Source organism: Cervus elaphus, chromosome 15, assembly GCF_910594005.1.
Source record: "Cervus elaphus chromosome 15, mCerEla1.1, whole genome shotgun sequence".
Classification (NCBI taxonomy): domain Eukaryota; kingdom Metazoa; phylum Chordata; class Mammalia; order Artiodactyla; family Cervidae; genus Cervus; species Cervus elaphus.
In genome coordinates this window covers 55295257-55318825 of record NC_057829.1, presented here as the reverse complement: position 1 = coordinate 55318825, position 23569 = coordinate 55295257, and the positions used below count along the sequence as shown (strand labels likewise).

Here is a 23569-nt window from a genome sequence, read left to right as displayed (position 1 = left end):
TTTCTCCATTGTTTGGAAGGTGATGTTCAAAATAAGTATTTGTTCTTCTTCAAAATTTCTGGCTTGGCTCTAGTACCAAGCTGGTTCAGACAGAATCCTTGATCATCTTATTTTACAGGCTATATGACTTACAGAGCTCAATATTGAGACACCCATATCAGCTTCTCCAAATGTAATAGCACCTGTTCCATTCTGTCATAAACCATGACCAGATGCTTACCACAAGAAATCAATGCCTGTCATAAATGTTCTCATAACAAACTAAGAAAATAGTCTCCTTAAATGTTTTTCCTTTTAGCCTAAAAAGTGGAAATAAGATGTTCAATCAGAAAAAAGAAATAGCTTTCAAGTTCTTATTATGAGTGGCAAGAAACATAAATCTAAGTCTCAAGGGATAAAAGCTAAACACACCCTTTAAAAAAAGTCAATATTTGGAAAATGTGTGAATTAAATATCTTAGCACATCTGCTCCAACAGTTCAAACTTGAGAAGCTATACAGTGAATTTTCTAGTGTTAATTCTTCCAAACAATGCCACTAGAGGCCATTTATTGGGAAAAAGAAAAAGATTACATGTCATTTTTGAAATGTTCTAAAAACTGTAAGGTCTATTTTTGTTCACTTTTCCTAAAATGGAATAATCAGCAGCTTAACATCTCTGTTCTCATAGGTCTTGTTTACAAATGGAACATGAGCTCTCCCAGTATCATTTCTCTCCAAAACAAAAATAATAATCTCATTGGACTTAAGTAGGGAGAGAGTGGAAGAAAAAAGAAAACACCTCAGATAGAAAATTATTTAAAATCTTTTGTGCTACTCTTAAGACTTGATAAGTTGATTAAAAAGTAGCTATTTTCAGTGGTCTTCTTCAGAAAGTGGGGCTGCTTCCTTAGTCCTAGATTCTGGCTGGGCTTGTTACTTGCTTTGGTCAATAGAATATGACAGAAGTGAGCAAGTGACATGGTGTGTATTCTGAGCCCTAGGCAGAGACAGCTCTGAAGCTTTCATCTTGCCTTCTCGGAGTGCTATTCTCATGTGAATGGGTCTAAGTCAGCCTAATGGAGAAGACATGTGGAAGAGAGTTGAGACAGCCAACCAAAAACTGATTTGCTGCAAGTCATGTTTAGTGAGGCCATTAAGCCCCTGTTTAACAGCTGTCCTATAGGAGAGTCCAGGCAAAGCCAGTGTAAGAACCTTCCAGCTGAGCCCATCCTAAATTGCTGACTCACAGAATCATGAGAAGATAAATGATTATTGTTTTAAGTTTCTATATTTTGGGGTGTTTGTTGCTCAGCAAAGGTTAACCAATAGTCATTCTAAATGTTTCCCAGTGCAGTCAGTCTCTTACTGACTGATGTCATTATAGCCAATCCAAAACAAACATCTATTTCATACTTAGGACCTTTCCTGTGAATGCTAGAATTATTTTTAACCACCATCAGACATCAGTGGTTGCCAGGTCACAATCTACAAGTAATTCACTACTGTTTTCCCTACCATAAACTTGTTTCCCTTGCACATACAAATACACACACATACACACACATGTGTGTATGCATACATTTTCATCTGCAATTATATTGCTGCATGAGGACCACTGTTATTAACCTTGGCATGTTGAGGAATTTTGTGAGACCAGAGTAAGATCATCCTTGGAACTGAGATGGCTGGACAAAACAGATTCATTTCTCCTCCTCTTGCCTTTCCTATCAAAGTCTGATTTATTTTTTCTCTTCTCTTTGATAAGTCATCTAAAAATTTCACTGATGATAGATTTATTTGAGTTAACAAGCTTCCTCTTCCAAAAATGCAAGTATCTGGGGGTGTGTGAAAGATCAGTCATTCAAATCTTTCTGTGAATTGGTTTAATCATCTGCTTTCCTTCATACCCCTGTCTGAGCAGCTGTATAGAAAACATGAGGGTCTTGGGTGGAGGTAGGAGATAGAAAATTAGCAACTTGCAGACTTTCGAAAAGTAGGGCAGGCCAAGTTAGGAGCTCACAGTATCATAATATCTTAAGGCATTATGATGGCATGATGTTCCTGAAGGATTATAAGAGGTAGAATGAACATATAACAGAAAAATAGGATAATATACAAGGTAGTTCATGCACACTCAGTCGCTTCAGAACTCTATGGACTATAGCCCACCAGGCTACTCTGTCCATGGGATTCTCCTGGGAAGAATACTGGAGTGGGTTGCCATTCCCTCCTCCAGGGTATCTCCCCAACCTAAGGATCAAACCCAAGTCTCCTGTATCTCCTTCATATTCTTTACCCATTGAGCCACCTTCAAAGCTCCATGGACAGCAGATTCTTTACTAAACTATGTCCTAGGGCTTGCTCTTCCTCTGGAACTAGGAAGAAACTCATCATTAGATTCTTTCTCTATCATATGATACTCTGATTTCAGAGTCCTGGATTTATTTATTTTTTTTTCCTTATTTATTTATTTATTTATTTATTTATTTATTTATTTTTTGTCATACATTGATATGAATCAGCCATAGATTTACACGTATTCCCCATCCTGATCCCCCCTCCCACCTCCCTCTCCACCCGATTCCTCTGGGTCTTCCCAGTGCACCAGGCCCGAGCACTTGTCTCATGCATCCCACCTGGGCTGGTGATCTGTTTCACCATAAATAGTATACATGCTGTTCTTTTGAAATATCCCACCCTCACATTCTCCCACAGAGTTCAAAAGTCTGTTCAGTATTTCTGTGTCTCTTTTTCCGTTTTGCATATAGGGTTATCGTTACCATCTTTCTAAATTCCATATATATGTGTTAGTATGCTGTAATGTTCTTTATCTTTCTGGCTTACTTCACTCTGTATAAGGGGCTCCAGTTTCATCCATCTCATTAGGACTGATTCAAATGAATTCTTTTTAATGGCTGAGTAATATTCCATGGTGTATATGTACCACAGCTTCCTTATCCGTTCATCTGCTGATGGGCATCTAGGTTGCTTCCATGTCCTGGCTATTATAAACAGTGCTGCGATGAACATTGGGGTGCACGTGTCTCTTTCAGATCTGGTTTCCTCGGTGTGTATGCCCAGAAGTGGGATTGCTGGGTCATATGGCAGTTCTATTTCCAGTTTTTTAAGAAATCTCCACACTGTTTTCCATAGCGGCTGTACTAGTCTGCATTCCCACCAACAGTGTAAGAGGGTTCCCTTTTCTCCACACCCTCTCCAGCATTTATTGCTTGTAGACTTTTGGATAGCAGCCATCCTGACTGGCGAGTAATGGTACCTCATTGTGGTTTTGATTTGCATTTCTCTAATAATGAGTGATGTTGAGCATCTTTTCATGTGTTTGTTAGCCATCTGTATGTCTTCTTTGGAGAAATGTCTGTTTAGTTCTTTGGCCCATTTATTGATTGGGTCATTTATTTTTCTGAAATTGAGCTGCAGGAGTTGCTTGTTTATTTTTGAGATTAATCCTTTGTCTGTTTCTTCATTTGCTATTATTTTCTCCCAATCTGAGGGCTGTCTTTTCACCTTACTTATTGTTTCCTTTGTAGTGCAAAAGCTTTTAAGTTTCATTAGGTCCCATTTGTTTATTTTTGCTTTTATTTCCAATATTCTGGGAGGTGGGTCATAGAGGATCTTGCCGTGATTTATGTCGGAGAGTGTTTTGCCTATGTTCTCCTCTAGGAGTTTTATAGTTTCTGGTCTTACATTTAGATCTTTAATCCATTTTGAGTTTATTTTTGTGTATGGTGTTAGAAAGTGTTCTAGTTTCATTCTTTTACATTGTCAAAATGGCTATTCTACCTAAAGCAATCTATAGATTCAATGCAATCCCTATCAAGTTACCAACGGTATTTTTCACAGAACTAGACCAAAGAATTTCACAATTTGTATGGAAATACAAAAAACCTCGAATAGCCAAAGTAATCTTGAGAAAGAAGAATGGAACTGGAGGAATCAACCTGCCTGACTTCAGACTCTACTACAAAGCCACAGTCATCAAGACAGTATGGTACTGGCACAAGGACAGAAATATAGATCAATGGAACAGAATAGAAAGCCCAGAGATAAATCCACGGACCTATGGACACCTTATCTTTGACAAAGGAGGCAAGGATATACAATGGAAAAAAGACAACCTCTTTAACAAGTGGTGCTGGGAAAACTGGTCAACCAGAGTCCTGGATTTAAATTTATACCATTTGTGCCATTTTTCAGCCATGATAAGGTACAACGGGCTTTGTGGGTGAAGATGGTGGGTTTGAGTGTTACCCTGAGACTATAGCTGCTCTAGTTTCATGAGAAAGATGTACAGGAGGGAGTTCCCAGGACATGGTACTCTATTTAAAGCAGGATTCATCCCCAAACTCCTGTTTGGAACCGCTTTGGTCTTAAATTCTCAAATAGAAATTCTTGACCTGGTGACTTAATCTGTCTTTTACACTTAGAGCCCTCCTCTCCTTCTCTGTCTTTGATCCACTGCCAAATCTTGGCTCTTGAGGGAGGTCTAACTATGATTATTTAAGAAGGAATGGGCCTTTCCTCCCTAAATAGACAGAGATAGTTCAGACGTGCTGTCTTCTGATATTGTCCTGTGAGACATGTTCCTGGTGTGTCACCTTCTTGGTGGCATGAGAAGAAATTATTGAAAAAAGAACCAAGATTTAAAGGCAATAGATCATAGAGAAAAAGCCAAGAGAGAATTCCCAAAAGAATACTTTACAAAAGTAGGCACAGTTAGCTACTCACAGGGCATCCTACCTGGTTTATGGCTGATATTTTGGCGTCTTTCTTGATGTAGTACTGATCTCATTTTCTTGTTTGTCTGTTTCTGCACAAAAATTTTAATGATCTTGGCATACAGCATTTATGATACTTTATTGCAGCTGTACATCACTCTATATGCAGAATACTCTCCTCTTGTTTCTGATGAGGAAAACAAGGCTCAGAGATGGGGAAAAGTATCTACATATGATCTGCCTTCCTGCATGATATGATTTTGTTGTCTCGTCACTAAGTCATGTCCGACTATATGCAACCCTATGGACTGCAGCATGCCAGCCTTCCCTGTCCTTCACTATCTCTCAGAGTTTGCTCAAACTCATGTCCATTGAGTCAATGATGCCATCCAACCATCTCATCCTCTGTTGCCCACTTCTCCCCCTGTCCTCAATCTGTTCCAGCATCAGGGTCATTTCCAATGAGTCAGCAATTTGCATCAGGTGACCAAAGTATTGGAGCTTCAGCATCAGTCCTTCCAATGAATATTCAGAGTTGATTTCCTTTAGGATTGACTGGTTTGATCTCCTTGCTGTCCAAGGGACTCTCAAGAGTATTCTCTAGCACCACAATTCAAAAGTATCCATTTTTTGGTACTCAGCCTTCTTTATGGTCCAACTCTCACATCCATACATAACTAAGTAGAGAAACCATAACTACCACCATATAATCACCATCATCTTTTTTCTTCCTGTGTTTCCAAGCTTTTTCCAGATCTGTTTCCAAGTTTTATACAACCATTCCCTAACATATTGTTTAAAGCAGAAGGAAAAAAAATAACCTCTTAACCTATGAGGCATTTCTCTTTGGTACAGTACTGTATTCTCAATAATGTATTTATTATTATCAAACACATATCTCAGATAAAAGTCATCAGTATTAATATTTAAGTTTTGAGGGTCTTTGGAGAAATTCAGATTGCGATTTCACTAGGTTATTCAGCCCATTTGTTTCATAGAAAGTCTTCAAAAATTCCAATTTGAATTTACTTACTTAAAAAAAAAACTAGTCTGTTTATATTTGCAAAAGCTTTAGTCTTTCTTAGTAAGATGCTTGGAGGTGTTTAACTGGAAAGGAGGAAAATGTGTTTGGTTACAGGTGAGTTTCAGAGAAAGCTATGTATAGAGCATCTAAATGCAAATCACATCAGAGCAATTTAGGATTTTTTTTTTCCTTATAGAGAAGGAAGCACCAATAGAATCTTTGTTTAATGATCTGATCTCTATCAGTCAGAGGGATTAAGCAGTGATGATCAAACCATATGTGTATCTGTTGGAAAGTAAGAGAATACTTGTCTCACAGTGCCTAGGACCAGGGGAATATACCAATTAAGGTTATATGGGCATCTTCTACATTAAATTTTAAAATACAAACTTGATTATCAACTTGGAATATAAGACCACAACTGAATGTATCTAACCCCAAATTACCCATCAAATATGGGGTCAAATTTTACAAAAATAAAGGTAAAAGTTAAAATCAAATTTACCTTGTGTCCAAGGGAAAAGCTAAAAATGAAAAGCTAAATAAATGAAAACCTCCACACTGTAATAAAGGAGAAGTAGAAAATCAGGCATAAAGCATATTTTTAAAACTAGTAAGATGTCACTGGCATGCAGTCTCAGAAATTGTTTGTTTTTAGTTCCTGTGTTCACCTTTTATATTTAAGATAAAGAGAAACTTGAGCATTTTGAGAGAGGTGGAAATCAAATGGCGGCAGAGTGGGACTGAGAAAGAAAGTTATGGAGATGAGAATTTAGGAAAGACTCACAGGCAACATTAATATGTTCAGAATGGATTTAGAATCTGTGAATGAGAGGGCTCTTCAGAAACATGTTCCTAAATTAAGAGATTAGTCAAAATACACAGTGATGAAAAAGTGACTGTTTACTTGGCAAAAGAAAGGAATATTTAAGTGATGCTAGAATTTGTACTATTAATGATTAGTCAATGACCAGAGTACAAAAATTGTGCCAAATTACTGGTTAGTTATGCATGGTAAAAAAGTGTTTCTAATAATAGAATTGACAAAGTAGGAATAAGCATTTGTGAAACCATTAAGAAACTATCAGGTTTTGAATTTTATACTTGAAACCTAATGAAAGAATTATTTTTACTTTCTAAATAAATATAGCTAACACTTTAAATTGAAGTGAAAGTGTTATAGCTACACTTTTACATTTTTATAGATATACCTTTTGAGCATCCAGAAGTTTCCACTTAGTATACTAGGCTCAGTATTGGCTTTTTTCTCTCACCTGTTCAGATGAAAGGAAATGCAACACATATGGTGTATGTGTGTGGTCAGATGCTCAGTCAAACTCTTTGCAACTCCATGGACTGTGGCCCACCATGCTCCTCTGTCCATGGAATTTTTTAGACAAGAATGCAAGTGGACCATTCTCTAATAAAAACAAAGTACTATCAGGTACTAGCAGCTGGGATAGCTGTTTCTAGTCCTGAGTGAGAGATGTAAAGAAGGTAGATACCCCTACTGGCCAGCTGTGGGTCAGGAAGAAGCATAAAGGTACAAAGCCACCAGTTGGCAAGGCCGATAGTTAACAGGGGAAGCTGAAGGTCAGATATACAAGTCTTTATGGGAAGAGGCTGAGAAGTTCTGCCAGGAGTGTAAAGATAGTAGTCTGACCTTCCTACAGCAGTTTACCACTTGATATATGGTATAAAGCTATACCTATTTATTTTTTGGTTATGTGTATTTATTTTATAATAAACCCTTTACACAACAATGAGCCAAAGAAAGAAGTGTACATTTAATAAAAATATAAGGATTGAATTTTGTTCTTCATTCTCAAGAAAGGTGATGACGACCATGTATAAAATATTTATTGATATTTACCCAATATAATGGTATAATAGCAAATCAGAAACCTCCTGAAATATCCAATAGCTTGTGAAAATCAGAAGAGACATGTCTGCTGAAGAAGCATAGTGTTAACTTTAATTGTTGGGAGGTGTTTTAAGGAGGCTGTCCCTGAAGATGGTGATTTACCATAAGCAGCTGTCCACTGTGAAACATCACTTTTTATTTAAATAAATTGACTGTTTTTTTAAAAGTTAATTTTGCTCATTTTCAAAACAAGGGTTCTTAAATGTCTAAGAAAATTGAGGTGATATTAGTTACTACGTTGGCTTTTTTAAAAGAATGATTTTTCTAACAGTTAAATGATGCCAGTATTAAATCAGTACTAATCATTTGGTTTTTAACAACTTTTGAAATCAAAAGTAAAGCTTTTAAATGGTTACTCTGCCAAAAGTAAAACATTTGATATTATTATACATGCTATTGTAAGTTCAATTAGAAAGTTAAACAACTGAAGATAAAAGTTTTTTGTAATAGTTAACCAAATAATAGATTTTGGTGGATCACAAATCATTGTAAAAATAATATTCTTTGGCAGAAATCTACTTTGAATCTGTTATGGTTCAGATACAATTCATATTTGCATTTGCACTCTCTGATCAATAGAAATATGAAACTGTCAAAATTTTGTAAGCAATTTATATTATATAATTATAATTGTATAATGTAAGCTATGTTTTTATATAAAAAAAGTTGCTCATATATTAAATATGAAAGTGAAGTCACTCAGCCGTGTCTGACTCTTTGCGACCCCATGGACTGTAGCCTACCAGGCTCCTCTGTCCATGGAATTTTCCAAGCAAGAGTATTGGAGTGGATTGCCATTTCCTTCTCCAGGGAATCTTCACAACCCAGGGATCAAACCCAGGTCTCCTGCTTTGCAGGCAGGCACTTTACCATCTGAGCCCTGTGGGAAGTCCTATATTAAGTATACTATAAACTTTAATTAACAAAATTATTTAAGCTATATAAGAAAGTGAAACTAATGCAACTAATTATAAACATTGACAATACTATTATGATATTATATACATTTTATAACAAAACTGACAACTTGCAATAATATCTACTTAAGTTTTTTTCATTTACTTATTTGTTTTTTATTGAGTATAGATGATTTATAATATTAGTTTCAGTTGTATAACAAAGTGATTTAATATTCTTTAAGAGCCAAGTTTGATTTTTAACAAATCAAGACACATCCACTTGGGGCAAAATTGTGACATTTGGTTGAATTAGAAAATTATAGCTTCTTTTACAGCCAGTTATTAGTGGCTAAGACCATCTTGCTGCCTGCCCTTCTGAGTACTTAAAAAGGGTTGGATTTTTTAATTGGATAATTTAATATTTTTTATAAATTATACTCCATTTAAAGTTATAAAATATTGGCCATTTTCCCTGTGCACTACAATATATCCTTGTAGCTTATTTATTTTATATGCAGTAGTTATACCCCTTAATCTTGCCCCTTCCTCTTCTGTTTACCTATGCATAACCACTAGTTTATTCTCTATATCTGTAAGTCTCTTTCTGTTTAATTATATTCATTTGTTTGTTTCATTTTTCAGATTTCACATGGAAGTAATAGCATATAGTATGTATGCTCTCTGTCTGACTTGTTTTACTAAGCACAATACCGTATGGAACTGTCCATGTTAAACACAACAAAATTTCACTCTTTGTATGGCTAAATAGTACTCCATTGTATATATTCCATGTCATCTTTATCCACTGATCCCTTGATAGACATTTAGGTTACTTCTATATTTTGGCTATTGTAAACAGTGCCACTATGAACATTGTGGTACATGTATCTTTTCAAATTAATATGTTCACTTTCTTTGGATATATACCCAGGACTGGAATTGCTGGATCATATGATAATTTTATTTTTTGTTTTTTTGGGCAACCTATGTACTGTTTTCCACAGTGGGTGCACAAAATTGCTCTCCCAACAACAGTATACAAAGGTTCCCTTTATCTCCATATTCTCGGCAACATTTGTGGTTTGTGGTCTTTTAATGCTAGCCATTCTGTCAGGTGTGAGGTAATATCACATTCTGGTTTGATTTGCATTTCTTGGATTATTAGCAATGTTGAATATGTTCATGTGCCTATTGGCCATCTGCATATCTTCTTTGGAAAAATGTCTATTCAGGTCTTCTGCCCATTTAAAAAAAAAATGTTTTAATGAAATATAGGTGATTTGCAACTTTGTGTTAGTTTCAGTTGTATAGCAAAGTGATTCAGTTATACATGTATATATTCTTTTTTTTTTTACATTTTCTATCATTATAGGTTACTGCAAGATATTGAGTGTAGTCGCTTTGATATACAATAGGTCCTTGTTGGTTATCTGTCCTAAATATAAGAGTGTGTATATTTTAATCCCACACTCCTAATTTATCCCTCTATTTCCTTCCTCTTTGATAACCGTAAGTTTGTTTTCTATGTCTGTGAGTATATTTCTATTTTGTAAATAAGTTCATTAGTATCATTTTTTTTAGATCCCACATATGTTATATCATTTGACATTTACATTCTCTGTCCAGTTTGCTTCACTTAGTATGATAATTTCTAGGTCCACCCATGTTGCTACAAAAGGCATGATTTCATTCTTTGTATGGCTGAGTAATATTCCATTGTGAATATATACCACATCTTTATTCATTCATCTGCTGAAGGACATTAAGGTCGCTTCCGTGTCTTGCTCTAGTTTTTTTTTTTAAATTCTCAGCTTTGTTGCTTGATTTCTGCTGTGTTCATGAGAAGCTCAGGAGTTAGCCAGATATAAAAACACAGGGTTTTTATGTTGATTTTTGGGCTTCTCTGCTATTACTTTCTCTTTTCCTGGATTCCCCTTCTCACTTAAAAGCTGGTGTGGTCACCCCCAAATTCTATTTTCTAGCTCTTCAAGACAACAATCTTTCCAGTTTTTATCCATGTTTTATTTACACTACTTGGTCCCATTTATAAATGGGACCACCCCTTTGACTGAAAGCCATTGAGTATCTCAGAGAATTTTGTTCCTATATTCCAAATGTGTGTGTGCGTGTGTGTGTGTGTGTGCATGCTCAGTCAGGTCCAAGTCTTTGTAACCTCACAGACAGCCCATGAGGTTCATCTGTTGGGGGGATTTTCCCATCAAGAATACTGGAGTGGGTTGCCATTTCCTCCTCCAGGGGATCTTCCCAACCCGGGGATCTAACCCACATCTCCTGCATTGCAGGCAGATTTTTACCACTGAGCCACCAGGGAAGCCTGTCCCAAGTGTTAATTTGCTTTCAATGTATACCTGTTTCTTGTCATCTTAAGTGCCTTCAGGTGTTTGATTTATGTATTTTGTCCAGTTATAGCTATTATCATTACTACTATGCCATTACTGAACATAAACACTATCTTTTACTTTTAGTTTTTATGCTTGAATCAGAATGTTAAACTAGGAAGTTTAATCAGTCTATTTGTTGTCCCTCACTCATGGTGGTTTCCTCTAACTGTATTAAGTACTTTGTAATTATATCCTTTTACTTAGTCAAACTTTTTAAAAAAGAATTACGGATGGCCTGCCTCAAGGGTATGAGCCTGAATCACGATTTGCATTTTCTTTGCCAAATTCCTTGGTTTGCTGTTAGCTCTGGACACTTTAAATTAATTTTTTAGGTTAAAGTATTCTTGTCTACAGAGGGAGAATAAATTGGCATTCAATTATGTATGAGGACAAGCTTACGGTTACAGGAATATTTTCTATCAAAGACCATGCTGAAATAGAAGAGTTTTATGTTATCTCCTTTTGCAATGCATAGATTTCTTTTCTCTGATTTCTCCTGTTCACTACGGGTTTACCCTTCAGTTCAGTTCAGTTGTTCAGTCACGTCTGACTCTTTGCGACCCCACGGACTGCAGCATGCCAGGCCTCCCTGTCCATCACCAACCCCGGGGTTTACTCTTACAGGGTCACAACTTTATTCAAGAGTCTTAGTAACAATTTTTCTACCTTATACGAGCTCAACCCTATCTTACATCTTTGTGTGGCTCCTGAAAATCCAGACCCTTGTTATGGGTTTTGCAAACACCAGCCAATCACAAGTCAATCTTAGCATTAGTATTATTTTAATGCCTTTCTTTCTCTTAGATTGTGCCCCCTGGGGATTTCCCTTGCTTTCTCATGAGCTCACTTAGACAGTTTTAAAATGTATTCTTTGTGCGTATCATTCCTGAGTGCTTTGCAGTTTTTTAAGCTATTTATTTTAAATTTTTGCTTGGGAAAACATTTAAAGAAAGAGCCTCTTTACCTTTCATGAACTCCCACTTCAGAAGATCTCCCACCTTATACAATCAAAATGATGTAGTACATTGGAAATCAAATTGTAATGCTCTGAATTATTACAAAATCAATATATAAGAAATAGACAAAGTAAATGAGAAAATTTTCTCTTTCACAGTGGACTCTGTAAGAAAAAAAAGTCTTATAGCCATATCCTGTCCTCAAATGGGTCCACCGTTCTTTACTACCTCAGCTTATTCAGGGGCCAGATAACACACAAAGATTTTACTAGGAAGCACTCCATGCTTAGTATGAGTTTCCAGCTTTTAATCTGAGCAAGAAGTGACCCTTTTCCACCAAAATCAGTTTAAAATTCATCCCCCATTTAAAGAATCAATAAGTTGGTCATCACAGAAGAGTGGGTAGGGGTGTAAAAAGATTGTATAGTCAGGACAGTATTGATTATTTGGGGGGAAGCAAAGCCTTCTATAGAAATTGGTTCAAAAAAATCTCAGAACAAAATGATTCTGCTTTAATCAAGTACCTACATAAGTTCAAGAAATCATAAATAATGGCCCTAAAGCCATATGTGACACTCTTTATTCTGTTCATGAGACAGAATAAAGTGACACTGAGTTTGAAGAAAGGAGAGTAAAATCTGGACAAGAATCATCTCTTTTGCCTCTCTGTGAAGGGATTGACAGCAGTTCTTTATTGGGGAAGAACTATAAATAAACATTATCTTTTAAAATGTGCCATCTCTGAGTGTATTTAACAAATTGGTTATGAGATGAAGAGAATGGTTTGAAACATTTTCAGCAAATCCTTTTGCCATCTTCTTAAAGTCCTGAGTTTAAGTATCCACATTATATATTTTTTCTGAAAGGAAAAACATCCTTGATTCTTGTTCTTACATAAGATGAATCAGGCAAGGAGACTTCCATAGAAAATTTTTGTCTAAGCAAAACTTATTTTTATTACAGCACATACCATGTCACACACTGCATGGGAAAGAAGGGCCTCATTCTTTCTTCAGCCCTTGAATATGGCAGCTAAGTGTTCCTATGGTCATATTACTGTCAGACCAATTCAATTGTAAAGACATACTGGTTAACCCCATTATAGAAAAGGTAGTTTGTTTGTTTGTCTGTTTTAACTGTGGTTGAGAATGTATAACTTGAAATTTACCACTTAACCATTTTAAGTGTATGGTTCAATTGCATTAAGCAAACTCTAGGAGATAGTGAAGGACAAGGAAGCCTGGAGTGCTACAATCCATGGGGTTGCAAAGAGTCGGACACGACTGAGCAACTGAACAAGTGCATTCACCTTATTGGGCAACCATAACCACCATCTAGCTCTAGAAATTTTTCATCTTTCCAAATTGAAACTCCATACTCATCAAACAGTGACTCCTCATTCTTCTCTCCACTCACCCTCTGGTAATTACCATTCTACAGTCTCTCTCTATGAATTTACTCTGGATACCTCATAAAAGTGGCCCCACATATTATGTGCCCCTTTGTAACTGGCTCATTTTGCTTAGCACAATTACCTCAAGGTTATCATATGTCCTTGCTATAGTATGTGAATGCAGTAAAAATCACATAGTATAAATTTACCCTCTTAACAGATTCTAAGTGTACATTATAATACTGTTAACTATATGCACATTACTATACAATAAACCTCTTGAACTTTTTCTTCTTGCATGATTGAAACTCTGTACTCATTGAACAACAACTCTCCATACCCCCTCCCTCCAGTCCCTGAAGACTACCAGTCTATTTTCTGTTTCCATAAGTTTGATTCATTAATACCTCATATGAGTGTAATTATGGAGTATTTGTCTTTTTTGATTGTTTATTTCATTTAACATAATATCCTCATGGTTTATCCATGTAGTAGCATATGACAAAATTTCCTTCCTTCTTAAGGTTGAATAATATTGTACAATCTGTTTTGAGTATGAAAAAAAAAAAGGTTGACCCATTTGAGGACAGGATATGGCTATAAGACTTTTTGTCTTATAGAAAGAGTCCATGATGAAAGGGAACATTTTCTTGTATATTTTAGTCTATTTCTTGTGTATTGATTATTTTTCTTAACAAGTATAAACCTTTTCTGAAAAAGCAAATTGTAATAATTTTCATTAAATTCATTGTGATCTCTGTATGTGCCAGGCAGTATCACAAATGCTTTTATTCACATTGCTTCAATTAATGGAGAGTCATCCCATGTGGTAGACATTATTATTATTATTATTATTATTATTTGCTTTAGAATGAGGATATTAAGGTTCAAAGACACCGAGTAGCTTTTCTAAGGCTAAGTTCCCACCACTGGTAAGTAGAGGAACTAGGGTTTCTATAATCCACTATGCTCCCAAGAATGCTATCTTCAACATCACATTCAGTTGCTTTCCTGTATTTTGGCCAATATGGTATAGACGTTATTTAATATTCAGCGTGTTGAGCATGTCCTAATATGCTAAGTTTTAGCTTGTCTTCATCAGGAACTACTTATATTTTTCACATCCTCATTTTCTCAGCTATTCTGCCAGTTCCTCCCTCCCTCCTACCATACTTTGAACTGAATATACACACCCTTCATCAATCTTCCTCCAGCCTTTAATTTCTTTCATTGTTCTACTCTTTTTTTCTTTGTCTTTCAGAGGTACAAATGTAAAACCATTAAGAACACAATGCAGTTTGAGCTATAAGAATTAAATCATTTAAAAACAACAAAACAACAACAAAATACAGCCCTCTGTAAGAAGTACCCTTGGGGGTTAGTTAACAGCTGGCTTAACAAAGAAGCAGCTGTACTGATGTACTGAAAAAGGTTGTTTGAAGAAAGTATTTTTAGCCCTTTAGGATTTTCATCTTCTTTTTGGAACTTTCGCATTAGTTGTATTCCATACCATATGTTCTGAAAGTTTATATTTTGCAGCTGAGTCCCTACTTAAGACAATTCTAAAATATCCTAGAGTCTTCCTTGATGGAAAATGGCAAATGATAAAAACTGATGGTTGCTACAGGAGAAAGAATCTATGTGTTCTATGGTTTCAAAGCTAAGTTCTCATGCTCATACACATAGCCTACTGAGGAGCTGGTGAGGCCAAAGCCCCTTCTCTACTATCTGGTCACAAAATTTACCCACAAGCATTGATCTTCAAACAAAAGATCAAAACAACTGATGAACTTTATTGGTCACTAGGATGGTCCCAGTAGTGAAATGCAGTTTCCACTTTACCATCTGTTGCAATACACAATTTCATTTAATACTCTCAACAAACTTAAGAGCTTAGAATCCTCATTTTATATATTATAACTTGAGCCTCAGAGAGGTAAACTAACTTGCATAAATTTATCAAGATTATATATAGCAGAACTGGGCTGTAATATCAGTTTTTACATTCCAAAGTGAAGTGTTAGTTGCTCAGTCATGTCTGAGTCTTTAGGACCCCATGGACTGTAACCCACCAGGCTCCTTTGTCCATTGGATTCTCCTGGCAAGAATACTAGAGTGGGTAGCCGTTCCCTTCTCCCAGAGATCTTCCTGACCCAAGGATCAAACTCAGGTCTCCTGCATTACAGGCAGAATCTTTCCCATCTGAGCCACAAATCTCTCTCTCAAATTCAAAACCTCCATAACTAAGCTTCTTTAAGATGCTTTTGGAAATGTTCCTTGCTCTCAAATTGAGACATAAGGAATAGAAGATGATTCTTAGTGCCAGAGACTTCCTCTTTTTCCTCAATATTCATCCTCCTTTTATTCTTTGTTAATAAATTTCCAATTTTTCACTAGATATATTGCTATCCTACTGTAATACCACAGACCACCATTGTCACAGATTTTCTTGGTGTTACATATGGCATTGTATTTAAGTACTAATAGTAGTCAATGAGATTGAGTAGAGATTTTGAGTGTACTTCTGGAAACTCCCCTTAAAAGACATGGGGTATACCTATTTTCTTTCTTCTCTATTGCATTTTACTGCTTAGAATGTGGATAAAATAGCTGGAGCTCCAACAGTCATAATTGTCTCTTAGGGTGCAGTCTTATCCTAGAGATGATGGCGGTAAACCTGATGATGAGATGAAACCTGGTGATGAGATGATGAGAGAAACCTGAATCTGATAACTTTATGGAGATACTGAACCAACTCTAACTTCAGATTTCTTTTACATAAAAAGAAGTAAGTTTCTGTCTCTTTAATTCATTGTTATTTGGTTTCTCTTAGTTATTACCATTAAATCATATCTGCAAATTTCAGAATATAACTTAGGTAGCCACTTTGCAATCATGAAGACAAAACACTGTGCTAACAATGACAGAACAGATAAATGTAAAATACCTGGCTCTTTGAGGGCTTTATCAAAGTGTTAATTTAACCATTTCTGGAACTACCCTACTTCTGGAATGCACTATGTAAGGTAATTAATCTTCCTCCTTTGAAATGTCAGTTAAGTTGGGGAATCCTATTGTTTGTAGATAAATTGATGTTACATTACTACACATAGAATAACATACAAATGACTTAACCTAAATCTCTATGTCCTTTGTGACCTGGCTCCTGCATACCTTTCCTACTGTCAAATGTCACTAGCTCACTATATACCATGAGGGCATTTTTCCTGAATTTGTCTGTATCTGCAGTACCTAGGACAGTGCCTGAGACATAGTAGTTTATTATTAAATATCTAGAGAATGAGTGGGTGGATGAACAGCGTTTCCCATAATTGATTGTTTTGTTACATGTCTTCACAAACTTTCCTAATTGCTCTTTCTTCCCACGTGAACTTTTAAGTTTGGAAGCATCAATCCAAATTTTCATCAAAATTATTGACGTCTTATTCTTGCACTCCCCAGTACTCTCTTCTTTCCTCTGTCCCTTAAATTTCCCCATCATTTTAAAATGTAGGCAGTAGCCTTGTCAATCTAGTAAACTTGAGACTTTAGTTTGCACCTAATATTATTAGGTCGGAGTTATTTTTAATGTCCCTCAGACTTTCAGTTAAAACACAGTCACAAATTCCCCATCTTTACAAATCCAAGAGAATGAAATTCAAAACTTCAGGGAATTTCTTCCTTTAAGCCAAGAATATGTTCCTATCTGAGAGAAACCAAAAACTGTCAGTGCCACCAGCTATGAAAAATATTGATTAGTCCCTTCACCATTGGTCCTCATGGCCTGGTAAGGCGGGGGACAAGAATATGCCCTCCCAGATACTGTCATATGGCTCAAAGCCCTCTTTTCTTTTTTTGTATGTGATTACAAAACTACTTTGTTCATCTTGAAAACTTAACTTTACACATGTTTCTATAAGCCGTAGTCATTGCTCCAAAGGGAATGCTTAATCATTCTCCAGGAGCTAAGCACTATCAACGTAATGAAGGATTGCTTCTGCTCTGCTCCTAACCCTGGATGCTTTTAGGTGACCCAGACCACCACTCCCCAACCTCTGCCCATAGGGACTATGCAGTAAATGGATGAATTGACTAAATTGACCTAAAGTCACTATAGAAATAATGATGGCAGCTGGATCCAAGGAATTTTCATACTAGTGTTACCTTTCTTCTTTTGCAGAATACTGCTTTGCAAATAATATATATCCAGAGGTCAAGTCCTTTGTAATCATTGTCTTTCAATGAGCAGAAGCAGAACAAACAGATAAAACTTTGAGATGGGCACTTTTAGTCTCTATTTTGTACCAGGAAATTGTTATTCATTATGCAAACTGTTTTCTATTTACCTCTCCAGATCAACTCTGCACTCTTCTCCATCCTGCTCTGTACCTGGGAGGCTGATGTCCGTGGACTGCATCAGTGGGCTCTCAGGTCCTCTGATTTTTAACTGGTTTCAGCCAAAGTGAGGCACGGGCAGGAGGTGAGTGGGTGAGCAGAAAGAAGTTGGAGTATTCAGTCTTCTGACACTTTCTTGCCAGATCTCATGGAGTTCTTTTAACTAGTCCTGGCCCATTGATCTAGGGGTATAAGCAATTTCCCTAGGTTGCTAATGTCAGAGTTTTTATATTCCTTGTTGGTTTTTCTTAATGCTCCTACAACTTTGCAAATATTTTCTTTCTGAAACTCTCTTTGGTCATTTTAGTCCTCTGTCTCCTGCTAAGACATGACAGACTGGTCCAAGGTCTGGCTGGTAAGAGGTTACTGTCAGAGCTAAGGTATAATTTAGGCTGTCTGATTCCAAATCTATGAGTTTGTTCATAAAATGTGGCTTTTTCCTCCTCGTCCCTTTTTTCTTCATTCTCTCTCCAGTGAGGAGAGGGCACAGTTCAGTTCAGTTCAGTCTCTCAGTCGTGTCTGACTCTTTGCGACCCATGGACTGCAGCACGCCAGGCCTCCCTGTCCATCACCAACTCCCAGAGTTTACTCAAACTCATGTTCATTGAGTTGGTGATGCCATCCAACTATCTCATCCTCTGTCATCCCCTTCTCCTCTCGCCTTCAATCTTTCCCAGCATCAGGGTCTTTTCCAATGAATCAGTTCTTCACATAAGGTGGCCAAAGTATTGAGTTTCAGCTTCAGCATCAGTTCTTCCAATGAATATACAGGATTGATTTCCTTTAGGATGGACTGGTTGGATCTCCTTGCAAATTTTGTCCAACTATGAGTTTGATACCACTCTTTTTGTAGAAAATATATGACATTCCTGTGAGCCCAGCAATGACTGTTTTCATCACAGTACATTTCTCCAATACCTTTATATTTGTCAGGGTTCTCTAGAGAAACAGACCCATAGGAGATATATATAGAGAGGTGGGGTAGAGAGACAGAGAAACTCACAGGAATTGACTCACGTGGTTTTGAATGCAGAGAAGTCCCACAATCTGCCATCTGCAAAATAAAGAACCAGAAAAGTCAGTCGTGTCATTCAATTCAAGTTCAAAGGCCTGAGAATCAGGGGCCAGTGGTCTAAGTCCAGGTATGAGTCCAAAAGCCAGTGATCAAGGGCAGAAGAATATGATGTCTCAGCTCAAACAGAGAAAGAATTCTCCTTTCGCTCACCTTCTTGTTGTATTCAGGCCCTTGATGGATTGATAATGCCTACTCACATTAGGGAAGGCAGTCATCTTTACTCAGTCTATAGATTCATATGTTAATCTCTTCCAAAGACATACTCATGAACACACCCAGGAATAATGTTTTCCCAGCCATCTGGGCAACCCATTGATCAGTCAAGTGGACACATAACATTCACCACTACAGTTCCCACTGGTCACATTCCTTGCATACACTGTCTGAAAACTCTGTTAATCCGTAGAGCCTGCACCATGTGTCAGATATAGCAGTACACAAGGCATGTGAGGGTCTGCATTCTAGTTTTAGATATTTAATTTTCCAGCTTCAAGTTACTGCAACTGTATGACTCAGATCTTTCGTCCATACTATGGGAATCTTGAATAAGTCCTGCCTAACTGATAGTGTCTTTGTGAGGTTAAAATGTTCTCAGAAATGTAAGATTAGGAGAAAAAGAACTAATTGGACATACAGTTAATTCTGGTTACAGAATTCTTACATGCAAGAACTGTTTTGTTTAGCCAAGCAACCTTTGATTCTAAAACAAAAGCCCTGGGTCAGGATGAGCAAAGAGTGAGGAAGAGAATTAAATTATGCTTCCCTGGTGGCTCAGATGGTAAAGAATCTGCCTACAATGCAGGAGACCTGGGTTTGATCCACAGGTTGGGAAGACCCCCTGAAGGAGAGCATGGCAACCCACTCCAGTATTCTTGCCTGGAGAATCCCCATGGACAGAAGAGTCACAAAGAGGTCAGACACAGGTCACAGTCCATGGAGTCACAAAGAGTCAGACCTGACTGAGCAACTAACATCTTGAGAGTCAGAGGGATGTGGGTGATATCCCATGGGAAACTCTGACAGAAAAGAAGATGGTATGCATGAGATATATGGCAGCAGCTGCATAGAAAGAGGGGCTTGGACCTCCTAGGCGGTATGGAAAGGTAGAGAGACACTCTGTGACTCCCAACTGCTTTTTAACAAACAGTCATTGAAATCAAATGTCAGACTATGATCTGCGTGGAGATTCCTGTCCTAGGTCCTCGGGCCCTTACTCAGTATCTCCTGGAACTTCTGAATCTGTCAGCAAAATTTTGTTTTTCTTGTGCTTATAGGCCAACAAAAATAAATAGATATCCATTTTGAATGTCCCTAACAAAAGGCAGCTTTCAGATTATGTATATTTGTTTTCATTAGTGGAATTTTGAAACTGTATTTGACAGGCTTACAAAGTGCTCCCCTGCCACACATGCTCAGTATCAGAGTTCATTTCTGGGTTTCGCATCTCAGTGTTGATTTATAGGAAGGAAGGAAGGGATGAGGGAGAAAGAAAGAGGTACTCTACCACCATGAAGAACAAGAAATGTCCAAATGATGTATGGAGTGTGGCTGACCTATTTCCAGAAGCCCATGTTTGCAACACCAAAGAAAAAGTGGAGGCTCATTAGCAGAAGGAAGTAATTAAGTCTTTACTTTAAAATTTCTAAAATGTAAATTGTTTAACACTCATTACCCACTGGACTTAATAATATTATGGGATCACTCATGAGACTTCAATGGCAGGCACCCATCCATTTCCTATTTTTATTTCCATTTTTTAGTTAAACACTTTGCATGTAAGCTCTATAAATAAAAGAGACTAGCTAATTTAGATACCAGAAATGAATGCTTAATGTTCCATTAAATTAGAAACTGAAGCAGCATGATTGGGGCTGTGCTTTGCTGGCCAAAATAAGTGGAATCCAGGGAGATTACAGACATACCGCTAGGTACTGAAAGATTTGTCCATAGTTCAAAGAGGAAATATCAATGTATATCACCTGAAAATGAATTGAATGTTAAAACTGTGTGACTGCATGTGACTTCTCATATAAGCATAGCAGTAAGATTGCACTAGAATGTTTTTGCAGTTGTGGGTTCTAGATAGTAACAGAAAATTCTTGCTGAGACTATTTGGGAGCGATATGGTAGAAATCAAGACTGCATGCATTTTGGGTTTTGTTTTATTTCTGTCTCAAGCATTTGTTGAATACCTTTGAGCTGAATGTCTTCAGATAGTTCACTTAAATTCTCTGAGTTTCAGATTCTTCATCTGTCAGACAGCATAATAATGTCAACTTCATGGATTGACTTTTAGGATTACATGGATATAAAGCACTTAGCACACAGCTTTAACACTTAACACCCCATGCTCAATCATTACTAGTGTTTCTTGATTCTGAAGACTTTTTCAGCTTTGATATTGCATGACTCTAATCATCAACCTGCTGGAATATAAAGAAATATTACCCTGTCAAGAACTCCTGTGTTTCCTTTTCCTTTTCTCTCTCACTATAGTCATATTTCTGGAGAAGGAAATGGCAACTAGTTCCAGTATTCTTGCCTGGAAAATTCCATGGACAGAGGAGCCTGGCAGGTTACAGTCCATGGGGTTGCAAAGTGTCAGACACAATTGAGAGTGCACCCATACATAGTCATTTTTATCCCAATCTTTGAACTCAGGCCTCACACTCTGATACCAGCTTTTGCCCTGGGCAGGAAGAACTAAACAAGTGACTCAAAATGAAGTAAAGAGCAAGCTGCCTTCTCTCTCTGATACCTGTTACTTGGAACCTTGTGGAGGTATCTAGATAATGTCTTGAGCTTCTGATACCTTTCTGTTGCCTAGAACCACTTTTTGATTTCCTAAACCTCTTATTTCCAAGCTTCTATCTTTTTCTTTGTATGTCTCCCTCCCATTCAAGCAGATAGTAAGCATTGCGATCCATGTACCTGGTGATACATAGAACTAGTAAGGAAGCAGAAGTTAAAAATGTGTCTTCCAAGCTTTGGTTTCTAAAAACCCAAACTCATCCAGGGGACTCTGAGAAAACATTTCATTTACAGAGAAGTATATAGTTTCTTTATTTCACCATATTAGTGAGGAAAAAAAATGTGTGGTTGGGGGATCAAAGATCGTAAGAGTCAGAGATCCTAAGAGAAAAGTCAGACCTGAAGGGCCATGTCAATTGCAATGAGGATCTGTCCTCAAGAAGCTACCATGAGAGGTATTGCTTAAGCACCAAAGTGAAAGTCAGGGCGGATTCATCAGTAGCAAAGACCCCATTTCACTGAAAGAAGGCCCATCCCTCACATCTAGCTATCCATCCCAAAGACCTCTGCATCCATGAGATATTCCTTTCAGTGTCTTCACATGTGTCTTCCTGATAGAGGTATAACAACAATCTCTGCTTAGGCTTTTATCACTCCCATGAGTGTTTGAACAAAATAAATTGCATTCATTTTATATGGCTATTGTTACACACTACCACAGACTCAGTGGCTTACAATGACACAGATATATTATCTTACAATTCTGGAGCTCAGAGGTCCTAAAGTCAAAGAGTTAGAAAGGCTGCATCCTCTCTGGAGGCTATAGGGGTGAATGTTTCCTTGCCCATTTTTAGCTTCTAAAGGTTTCCCACATTCCTTGACTCAAAGACCGACATCTCTTTGAGGTATGCTCAGATCAACTCTTTGTCTCTGACTCTGATCCTCTTGCCCCCCTCTTATAAGAACTCTTGTGATTGTGCTTGCCCATCAGGGTGATGCTGGCCGTCTCTGCATCTCAAGATCTTTAACTTAATCACATTAGCAAAGTTCCTTGGACCATGTAACATAGTATATACTCCCTCTCTTTCTTTCTTTCTTTTATCTATCTATCTATTTATCTATCTATCTATCTATCTATCATCTACCCATCATCTTTTGTTTATCTGTTTACCCCTTTCATTCCATTTTGGCACTCCATGAGAACTTTCCCTGGTGGCTCAGAAGGTAAAGAATCTGCCTGCAATGTGGGAGACCAAGGTTTGAATGAAGATCCCCTGGAGAAGGAAATGGCAATCCACTCCATTATTCTTGTTCTGGAGACTTCCATGGACAGAGGAACCTGGGGTCCATGGGGTCTCAAAGAGTCAGACATGACTGAGTGACTAACACACACACACACACCTTTCCACCTGTGACTTTCCTCAGCTTGAAAAAATAATCATCTTTTAAAAATTATTTCTCCTATCTTCACTTTCTAATGCCTATGACTTTTGATCTTCGTCAGGTAAATATTGGACCTCTGGAATAATTTTCCACATCTCTTAATTTTCTCCGTTATTTTTCTATTATTTCATCTGTTTCCCTTATCTTCTAAGAAATCAACTGCTTTTTACTTTCCAAATTAAAAATTTTATCTTCAACTATCACTCTAGATCTTTTACATTTTAAGGAGTTGAATTTCTAATTTCCAAGGTGCTATCTTGGTCTTTAATAGCTTAGTTTACATTTCAAAATAGTTTAATATTATGACCACAATGTATTTTTTTTAAATTTCTGATAAATAAAAGTTATTTTTTAAGTTATTTTTATTTGCTACATTATCTCTAGTTCTTCTGGTATCAGTTGTTAATTGATCAGAATCTTTCCCTTTTATATATTTTCTCCATTTCAGCTGTCTGATGAGTCTTCTCATCTCGACACCTGGTTAGTTAGAAAGGAACTGTGTATATTTCCTCAGTGTTTGAGTAAGTCCATTTTCCCAACAGTTTTCTCTCTCGGGAAAAGCAGAAAGTCTGGTTCCAGTCAAGGGAGAG

The 23569-nt window shown here is 37.1% G+C and overlaps 1 long non-coding RNA gene across 1 annotated transcript in view; it reads left to right on the top strand.

The window, feature by feature from the left end:
• The window catches only part of LOC122708985, a 172480-nt gene that overhangs the window by 147499 nt on the left and 1412 nt on the right, over positions 1–23569 (top strand). Inside the window, exons 2-3 of the long non-coding RNA XR_006345372.1 lie at positions 15958–16103; positions 17670–17795. This is a non-coding gene — a long non-coding RNA (uncharacterized LOC122708985). The remainder of the gene's footprint in view (positions 1–15957; positions 16104–17669; positions 17796–23569) is intronic.